The 10,464-nt window shown below is 40.9% G+C and overlaps 1 protein-coding gene across 2 annotated transcripts in view; it reads left to right on the top strand.

The window, feature by feature from the left end:
* Positions 1-212: 212 nt before the first annotated feature.
* Positions 213-10,464, top strand: part of shisal1b (shisa like 1b) — a 34,977-nt gene continuing 24,725 nt past the window's right edge. For both annotated transcript variants that reach the window (XM_026175355.2, XM_026175353.2), the window contains exon 1: positions 213-483. The gene's annotated coding sequence lies outside the window, so the exon portion shown is untranslated. The remainder of the gene's footprint in view (positions 484-10,464) is intronic.

The raw sequence follows: 10,464 nt of genomic DNA, 5'->3' as shown, positions 1-10,464 counted from the left end.
AACAGCTGACCTCGTGCCTTTCTGTCGGGAAGGAATGCACGCAGAGGAGACAGACAGAGAGATAAACAGGAATCATACAGTACAGAGGATCACCCTCCAGTGCAGACGCACGGGCTCTCTCTCTCGCTCCCTCCCTCTCTCACTTTTTCTCTCACTCGCCCACTTAGTATCATTTCATCTCTCTCTCCCTCTCTCTCTCTCACCACACTCTCAGTCGCTGAGCTCTAACGGATGGGGATACACCGCCAAGGAGGACTTAGGGGTGAGAAGTGTGTGTTTCTTCTCTTCTCTGGTGTGTTTTCGTTCTCTTCCGCCTGGCTTCCCTCATGAGCTGTTAATTCCAGCCCTGGTCCTGAGGATGAGGAGGATCTGTTTGTGAGGAAGACGCAACAAAGGAAGAGAGAACAAGGAGCAACAGGGTGGCAAATTCTGCAAGCGGGAGTGAGCAAAAAGATCTTTTCTTTTTCTCCAGGCTCAAGCAAGGTTGGTAAGGGAAGCTTCTTGTTATTGAAATAAACAGTGCCTGCTATTATTGTTCTATGTCTATTACTTAGTTTCATTTCTAACAAGACATATTCAAAATATTTCCCTCCCTCCCTTAGAGCTTCAGTTAACTGTCCCTGCAGAGCATTTTTCTAAATTGAGAACATTTTATTTTTTTAAAAGTGCCTAGAAACATTTGAGTCATATTTCTTTCTAATAAAGCAAGTCCCCAGGTTGGATACTCAAGTGTCACTACAGGTCAAAACTACTGTGTAATTTTCCCAAGGCATACAGTACAATTCTCAGGTGGAGTCTCTCGTTAGCAAGGTGGCGGAGACTGAGCTTCAGGAAAAGGCGAGGACAGCTCGCTCTCATCGCCACTCCTCAGCTGTCACTTTACACAGGAGGCAATTAAGCGGGATTGGCAGCTGACGCTGCCGGTAACTTAGAAACAGGCGTGTGGGAGACACATGGTGGCACACGATAGGATTTAGAGGAGGAAGGAGCAGCGGAGGAAGGAGATTCCTTTTGTTCGTTCACACAAAATCCTGCTCCTCTGTGAAAAATCCTGCTCTCGCCTGGGTGTCTGAAACCTGGCCCACAGGCAGCAGTTGCGAGCTTTTATGATTTTGCTCAACAGTGAACATTGTTCAAGTGTGTTTACTCTTAAGGGTATGTGCGTAGACAGAGTGCGCGTGCTATGTGTGTGGCTGCGCGTTTGTTCTAGTGTGGACTGGATGTATTGAGTCTCTCAAGTGAGCCCTCACCTTTCATTTCCATGAGTGGAAGAAATTATTCAGTCAAACAAAAGAAGCAGAAAAATTATTTTCATAAACACAACACCTCCCTTCCAAATATTGTGATTACTCTGTGAATCATTGGGTACCTTTGGGTAATTTCTGTACCCTAAGAATGAGCAGTTTCATAATTTGCATAAATAAATAGGCTCCCCAAGGACTCTGGCTTTGTTTAGCTTTTGCTTACTTACAATATATGACTGAAAAGTATATGACTGCTCACTATTTGTCACAAAACCTTCTTGCTGCTGTTTTCCGGCACTTATAGAAGAAGTGTGCCTTCAGATGCAAAGGTTGGTCTCTGTCTGGTGGCAACAAAGGGGCTCTGATGGAGGCTTAAGGGAGCCGATGAGCCATGAAGTTTGTTAAATATTCGCCGTTGGGTTTGATGGGCAGTTTGATTAAAAATGTATTCTGGGAAGACGCCAGGGAACAAAGTATTGTGTTCACAGTGTAAACACAGGTGGAGGCATGAAAGTGCAGTTGGTCTGGACTGTGCGTGTATGTGCTTTGACACAAAAGGAGGGCTGTTGCATCAGCCAAAGTCTACCTTATATTCATTTCAGTGACAGGAAAGCGGTGTGTTTATATAGAAACCCCTAAAGTGAAACATTTTGCTCTTAAAAAGGATTGCCCAGCAGCACACTAGAGCTTTGTGTTTAGTCCTGGACTTCACATGTTTGTGTCACTCACACACAGTCTCCTCCACAGGCAGGACAGGACATAACCATGACCGTCAGTCATTACTTGAGCACAATTTCCTCTGTCACCTTGTCCCAAGCGCACCCCGCCACTCCACTGCGCCTCACAGGGACAGCCATGCTGAGTCCATCGGTGACCAGCTGACTGTCCCAACTCAGAAAAGTCATTGACATTGAAAGGGTACTGATGCGTGCATGCTGCGTACAGTATACACACTCTTATCTCACCAAGGCATATACTTGAATACACACATCCGTGCACAAACGTAGACACACACATACATGCGCTCACATCAGCAGAGGTGGAGCCAGCAGAGGCGTCGTGACCACTGGCTTGGCAGGAGCCCTCAAGGTGAAAATTTTTAGTGAGGAGCATTTCAAATTCAGAACAGATGATCAGACCGGCGTTGAAACTGCAGAGTAGCTGGCGGCACCAGATGCAGACAATCTTTTGGCAGAGGAAGAGTTTTTGGTGCCTGAGTCTCAGACATAAAAAGTCAGAGGCGCTGAGCTGAAATTAATACAACTGTGGTTATCACCGTGTTACGGACGCTGGTTCTTATCGCGGTCCAGATGAGGCACAAAGCCTCAGCTATACGACCGTCCTCACAGCACACGTAATCCAGCCATGTATCTAGACATAACAGAGTGCAGACAGAGAAGGTTATTTAGAAGTAAACACAGAGTCAAACGCCGTTTCAGAGTCTCTCTCTGGTCATTACGAAATTGATGTTTATTTCCCACTAAACAGAAGACAGCTTTGAACATTGAGCACTGAGCATAAAATACGGGGTAATATTTACTTAATATAAGCCAAGAAGCTACTTACCAGTTCTTTGCCATTAATTCAGTTCAATTCAGTTTTATTTCTGTAGCGCCAAATCACAACAAGAGACGCTTCACGGAGCTTTATATTGTAAAGTAATGACCCTAAAATAATTGAGAAAAGTATACAGAATGTCACAATTTAAACTCAATAATAAATCTTATTCGAATATCTTCTAATTGCTTCCCACATCCTGAATTCCAAAATAGACATATTCTGAATGTGCAAAGACAAAAAAACAGCAAAAAAAACTCTGAAGTGAACAACACAGACGCACAAAGAAGCACCACTCTAGGTTTACAGGCAACTGTAACAGCTTGTCATGAACTACGGGTCAAAAAAAGAAGCTGTCCTGCACAGTTAGGACAATGTTCATTATTTTGTACTTGCTATGTTTGATAAAACAACAGCAAAATTAAAAAAGAGTAAATGGGACTGATTGAAACTACCTTAGTTAAGCTGTGGTCACAAAAGAAAAAAAATGAAAAGAAAAACTTTCACTGGTAGTTTCAGCTGTGAGTTAGATCAACCCTATCCCTCTTACTCTTTGAAGTAACTTCAATGTTTGCGTTAACACTGAGGTGAATTTCCGTTATACTTTTCTTGCTAAAGGGCAGCTACAAACCACATCACTGCCAATTTACAAACCACATTGTTGCCTGTTTGACATTTGTGGGAAGAACACTCTGCAGGTGGAAGTGGCCACATGAAGCGCACACACAGGCCACAAAAAATAAAATAAGAATGGGGAAAAAAAGGTTTATTTTCACACTGTATGTTTATGTAAAAAGTTACAGTTTTACTGTTAAGCAATGATGATTATAATCCCTGATTTAACTTGTTGAATACTTTGTCCAAACGCACCCAAGCATCACATTTTTATATTTTAGAAGCTGTCTTGATATTTTTGCCTCGACGGTTAAACGATTACCAAATTGTTAGTAGTAAATGTGAACACTGCTTGCGAGACGGTCTGTCTTTATTTCACTGAGAATTTAGTAGAGCCAATTTTAATGTTAGAGTGATGTGCACACAATCCTTTCATTAGAAGTCAAATTACATTCTGACTGTAGGCCAATCTTACCGCACTTTCAACCCAAAGGAACTTCTGACCACATCATTCAGGTACGCTCGAGCATGAAAATCCCTTTGGACATTTTCTTCTGGTTTTGATTGGCTACTATTTGAATCATTTCACTTCAGTGGTATTTAAAATTAAATACGGCTTTTAAAAAAACACCTAACCCAAAACACTGATCTACTTTTTACTTGCACGCTGAAAACAACAAAGACTTCGATCTGATGTTCCAAGTGGACTCGATGCCCTTATCCACTACACACCCTGCAAAAAAGAAAAAAAAATCACGAACATTTTCCAGCTGTGAGTATAACTGATTAATATTGCAAACAGCATGCAGCAGTAGCAGCCAAATAATTACACTGTCCAACCCAAAATAAACAGCAACACGTAGTCACTCTGTGAGCTCAGAAATGTCTTGTTTTCCAAACTGTGGTGCAGAAAACTGCATTTATTTGGTTAATCCGGTCTGTCATCGATAAATCTCTCTGCATGATTTACGCCGAGTTCCCCTGCCCCGTTTTGCCTCTGTGTATGTGTGCACAGTGTTTTTATGTATGTTTTATCTCCACATTCATTTGTTTTTGTGCGCTTGTTAGTAAGACAGTGTGTACCGTATGCATGTATACGTTTCTACAGCTGAGTGAGTAACAACATAACTGAGCCCTTGCATGTCCGACTTCCCCTCCATATCAGAATCCACTGATATGCAGGGGAGATAATAATCACCACTGAGATAATAAGCAGAGGCCTTTAGGGCAAAACATGGCCTGTGCTCATCAACTGTATGCATTCACTTTCCCTCTGTGTGGCCCCTGTTGTACTTCACTTCTGTAACAATGCCAAGGGCGGAAAGCCAGAAGTCTTATTATATTACTGCTAATATTAGTAGCTTGCTTGTAACTATCTGCATCCCGATCCCTTTATGTGGACATAAACATGCACTTTTTTACTCGTATGCATAGGTGCAACTGGCAAAATGGCCCATTAAACATTTATCATTATCTATAAGCACTAATATGAAGGGGTGAGTTTAGTTTTTTTCCTTCACATTTGTGCTTTGCTTTGAGGTCTGTTGCTCTGTATTGTTTTTTGTCTTTTCCTCCCTCAAGGGGGGTGGGGGCGTTTGGCATCAGGAAGGCATTTCCTCTTTTTTTTCAGCAGCTTCTGAAATTAGAGGCTGAAAGAATAATCGAATAAGAGACAAGCTGTTGAAATTCAGAAGCAGGTTCACCCAGTGGCTGTTTTGAATATTAATGCAGTGTTTGCTCTGTGTATGTGAGTGTATCTCCGGTCAACACAAAAGGGAAGAAAGAAATCACATTAATGCAGACTCCTTTGAGCATTAATCCAGCTGAAACAGTTAAATCATAGATGAGTGATACTTCACAGGAGAATAAAGGAATACTTGGGGAAATCAGAGGTTGGGAAAATATTAACTTGAGCAGAGTCATTATTCAAATTAGTATCTGTGCATGTTTATTCCTGTACATAAAGAATAGCCAGAATTTTTATATTGTAATATTGTCAGTCTGTGACACCTTAGTTGAGGGTTTGCAGTATAGATATTTATATATCCTTTGGCTTTTAAACTCATCATATAATATGATAACTAAAAAAAAAAAATTGTGTCACCAGTCTGATGTCTGATCATCGATTAAACAATCGACATCACACCACCGAGTAAACATCTGTGTATTTTTTTTAATTAGCACTTGCATCCCTGCGGCCACAGTGACCTTTGAGCACATTCCCATGCGTTCATCTTTTAACATTTGCTCCAATTTTAAAGAAATTCCCTCAAGATTTTTAAGAGATATTAAATTCACAATAATGGGAAGATCTTTGGTATGAGTGGACAAAAGAAAAACAACCTCGGACCGCAGCTCTCATTCTCAGAGGTAATCTTAATATTGACTTATTGACATTCATGCATGACCTCATACTTCTCAGTAATTGGTGCAGCAGCATCTGACCTCTGACCTTGCTCTTGTGCTTTAACTAAAGCACATGGATGCTTCATCGACTTGAGTTTAACCTCCAGTTCAGCCTCTCCACCGCATCAACCGTGGATCAGTGTTATTACGTGACTAATAACAAGTGGAAACCTGTGGTGATCAACATCTTTCCACGTAAATCTGTGTTGTTATTTGATTACAATGTGTGATCCAGTGTATCATAAACCTGAGGGGAAGCTTAGTCAGTGAAATCAAACGTAATCTACTCAAAACCTAATCACCATCAGATCATTTAGAGATTTTGCGAACAAAACCATGTGTATTTACTTCCACTTGAGGTGCGATGATTTTAAATTACTGCACTCCAGCAACTTTCGGCGAGCACAGTAAATATAAGATAAGAGAGGCTCTGTGTCTTTACGCACTGTGCCTATGCTGTCATATAAAAGCACATGTTATTTCACAGTGTTGTAAATAAGCAGCAGAGAGAGGAAACTCTTAGAGAGTTCAGACAGAAAGAAAACAAAACGGAGCTGCATGGGAAAAAAAATCTTAGTAAATGTGTGACACGGGGAACCAAAAGCCCGTTTGAGAGCAGCGAAGAAATTTGGTTTAGGAGCATATTAAAAATAACTTGCAAGTGCAAGTTGTTGTTGTCATGAACTCAGTTGTTTTTCCTTTGCAGACACACAGCTTTTTATTTCTACTGTGGTAGGAATCCTGCAGTTTTAATGACGGCACCAGGTTTGAGTCCTGGTACAAATCTACATTTTCCTCACCTCATAATAGGAATCACCCCAAATAATTGGGGAAATGGAGAGCAGTGAAGTCTCCTGCTCTTAACAGCCTCCATATGTAACCGTATGCCTGCCTGACCTCCCTTCCTCAGAGGTGTTACAGGAAGAGGGAGCAGCTGTGACAGACAGCTGCGATGCGATTGGAGTGAACAAAGGGTTAAACGCTCAATTCAGACGCTTACAGATGATAACAGAGCCAGAGGTGCAGAAGAGCCTCTGTCACTTTGGCTCAACCATGCAGGAAAGAGAAAAAGCTTTTATCACCAGATAAAATGAGCGTGTTGAAGTAATGGTATATAAATTCATCAGTGTCAACGAGAAGTGGCAGATAAGGAGACTGACAACAGCTGAGCACACAATTTCTGGATTATGCGCACTTTGATCTCACAAAACAGTAACCTTTCTCATTGACATTAGTTGAAGGATGAAATAATGTCAAAGTGCACATATATAAAGAGCTAAATTTAACCTCCAAGTTTAGATGTAATTTTTTTATGTGTTTGTGTGTGTGGGGAGGATTGGTAAAGCATTACTTAAAGTAAATGTGGTTTTTTTGCAGGATTTCCTGTAACACGTGGACTTCTAAAGGTCTTTTCTACTCCAACTGAGCACTCAAAGTGTTTTTAAAAAAATATACAACATGTCTCATTCACCAAGTCACACAGACATTCATACTAACATTTTTTCTATACCTAAGCACTTTGTTTAACATTCATGTACATACTCACAGTCACTTGCATGCAATGGGGGCAACTCAGGGTTCACTGTCTTGCTAAAGAATGCTTTGACATGCAGACTTGAGTAGCCTGGGAAATCCTATCCTGACTGGTAGACCACAGCTACACACACCTTTTAATTTTTAAAAGGTACATGCAACAAAATCCTCAAACAATACCCCCATTATAAAAATGCCATTCCGTCAAATAGATCATCATTTTTATAAAGGCACTGGGACGGCCACACTAAAAAATGACAGACTGGGTCCTCGGCGAGAGTATTCATGTGCAAATCTTTACTGTAGGTCATCCTTACTCAATGCCTTCCTTTTGGTTTGCCTTTTAACTTGTGGCAGTCCATATTGTTAAAAAAGAGAATATAAGCGATGCCGCCTTTTGTTACTAAGCAGAAAATGCATGAATATGGATTAAGAGGTGTGTGTCTGCGGGAGATTGGGCTTTGTTTCTAAAGTCAGCTACCACTGAGCCAGGGGCTTTTAAGAAAATGTCACGCAACCAATGCGTGTGTAAACATTTGTCTGTGTTGTAGCATCAAACATGGTGCATATGTGCTCACCGTGCTGGCAGACATTACACGCTATATAAAGCCTAAGTATAATCCATGAGTCATTATGGCTCAAATGACTGTAATTTTTAATTCACCACGATATATAATGCTTCACTATAATCCTTCTCGCCAATAATGACGAATATATTTAAATAAGCTTGATCGCACCCGCCATATTATCAGTGAACAGCAGCAGGTAACTCTTCATTCTGATAATAAATCCATTCACAGTCTCAGGAAATCAGTTCAACAGAAGCGTTTTGCAGACGTGTCGGGGCTTTTAGCACAAACTTATAATATTAGAGCTTTGAGTTGAACTCAAATGGCATTTAGGGAGCACTTCAGGACATAGTAGGAAGTTATTATTCACAAAAATCTGCCAAACGTATGCAACCTGAGGTGAGTTCATTCTATGTGGGTCAAAAGCAGGACAGCCTCATTAATGAGGTGTAATATCACTACGATGGCCAGTCAACCAACACTTCCAATAACGATCGCTGGAACGGTTCACAAACCGTTTCTTGCGGTTTAAGATTTTTCTAACAGGCTATATAAACTGGCTGCCAAAACACCATTAGCATTTGGAAGGGAAGCAGTGGGGAGTATTATCCATTCTCATCTGAGGTATTCTTGGCCACACTATGTGAAGGTGTGCATGACCACTGCCCTCTGCGACCTCCAGGTGATTTACAGTGTATCTGTAATGGCTATTTTGGGGTGAAGTCGCATGGGCTTTGACCTCTTAAGACTTTTGCTTGTGGGGGTTATCTGAGGGTAAAACTACACAGCAAAATCTCCAGTGTTAAATTAACATTGGAGAGTGTCTATATGGGTCCACACCTCTGAGTGTTAAATACAACACTGTTGAGTGTTAAATTAACACTTTTGACAGTGTTATATGTTTAAAAGTAACTTAGTCAGTTTTGAAGATTAACAATGGCTAACGCTGAGCAGTGCTGATTTTCTAACACTGGAATATTTCTAACATTTTGAGTTATTTTCCAGTGTTAGAAAATCAGCACTGCTCAGTGTTAGCCATTGTTAATCTTCAAAACTGACTAAGTTACTTTTAAACATATAACACTGTCAAAAGTGTTAATTTAACACTCAACAGTGTTGTATTTAACACTCAGAGGTGTGGACCCATATAGACACTCTCCAGTGTTAATTTAACACTGGAGATTTTGCTGTGTACCCACTTCGTTAAGTTCAGTGTGCTACTTTTGGATCTGACGCGACTGTAAAAGTCACTGAGGATTAGTGATATTTTCAGGCAGTGTAGGTTTACACGGGCAACCAAAACTTGTAAAGTAGCTGGGTTTATTGAATGCCGTTGAGTCATTGAGTCCGTAATCTTCTGTTTAAAAATCACATGGACTACGAATGGTTCCAACAATGTGCACGGAAATATGTTAGTAAACATTAGCAAACCTTGAGTTTGTGTCTTTACCATTTATCACCATCACACATGGAACAAAAGTGCCAGCTTTAGGGCTAGTGTTGCCTCTTTGTCATTTTGGTCTGTGTAATTAATGCAGGCCAAAGGGACACAGCAAAGTGATATTTTTATATTTGTCATAACTTTCTGCTTCATTTTTTGAAATTCCCACTGGGATATTTGTCTGCAAGTAGGAGCTATTTTAAATCCAGGGTCAGGCGGATGATGATGGTGGGGAGCACTTCCAACGAAAAAAAAAAAGGGAAAGAGCCCAGAGTGGGGTGTTTAAAACAAATCCAAACAAACAATGCTGGCTATTGTCTGGGAGATACTGCCGTGTCAGTCTGCATCAGAGACACCGAAAAATTCCCCAGGATATGTCTCCCAAATCCCAGAGCCAAACAAGTCCAGTTATTCTGCATGAGTCACAGTCTCGCTACCAAAGAAAACTGAATGCGAGTGCCAAAGCGCGGATGCGTTGACAGATGAGGACTTTGCTGCCTGCTGGTGGCTCTGAACTTTGATGGAACGGCAAGTGTTGGGAGCTGCTGCAGAACAATTCCTGGAAGGCGTTCTGTGGCCTTGAAAGTGATTTAAGGGTGACAGCTACTGTATCTCTGTGACATTTAGCAGTCAAACTCAAGAACACCCAGTCCTCTGAGTCGCTTGATGAAACCCAAATTCTCAAAGCTATAGCGGCAGCAAACTCAAATCAAAAAGAAAGTCTGAAACTGATCCCCGCTGTAGTTATTATTATTATTTCTTGTTGAAAAAAAAAGATGAAATATGTCAAACGTTAGAGAAGATATTAAACAAACAAAAGCGGCACGTTAAAAGCATAATAACTGATTGAAAAACTTTGTGAAAGACACCAAGCACTGCAGCTGCTTTTCTTATTATGCAATAAAGGTTTTATGAGTCAATGCTTAACCTTAAGCGTTCAGTCCCTTCCAAATGCAGCATCAAGTGAGCTGGATTCATTCATACTGCATCACATAGAAACAAGGTCTTTGTTGTGATCTGCGTTATGTTAGATGAGGTTCCAAGAATTCTCATCCCCCCTGCTGACTTCGAGACCTTGATTGTATAATGAATTCAACTT

This window comes from Astatotilapia calliptera, chromosome 7 (genome assembly GCF_964374335.1).
Source record: "Astatotilapia calliptera chromosome 7, fAstCal68.1, whole genome shotgun sequence".
NCBI classification, from domain to species: Eukaryota; Metazoa; Chordata; class Actinopteri; order Cichliformes; family Cichlidae; genus Astatotilapia; species Astatotilapia calliptera.
This window is presented reverse-complemented; position numbering and strand designations above follow the sequence as displayed.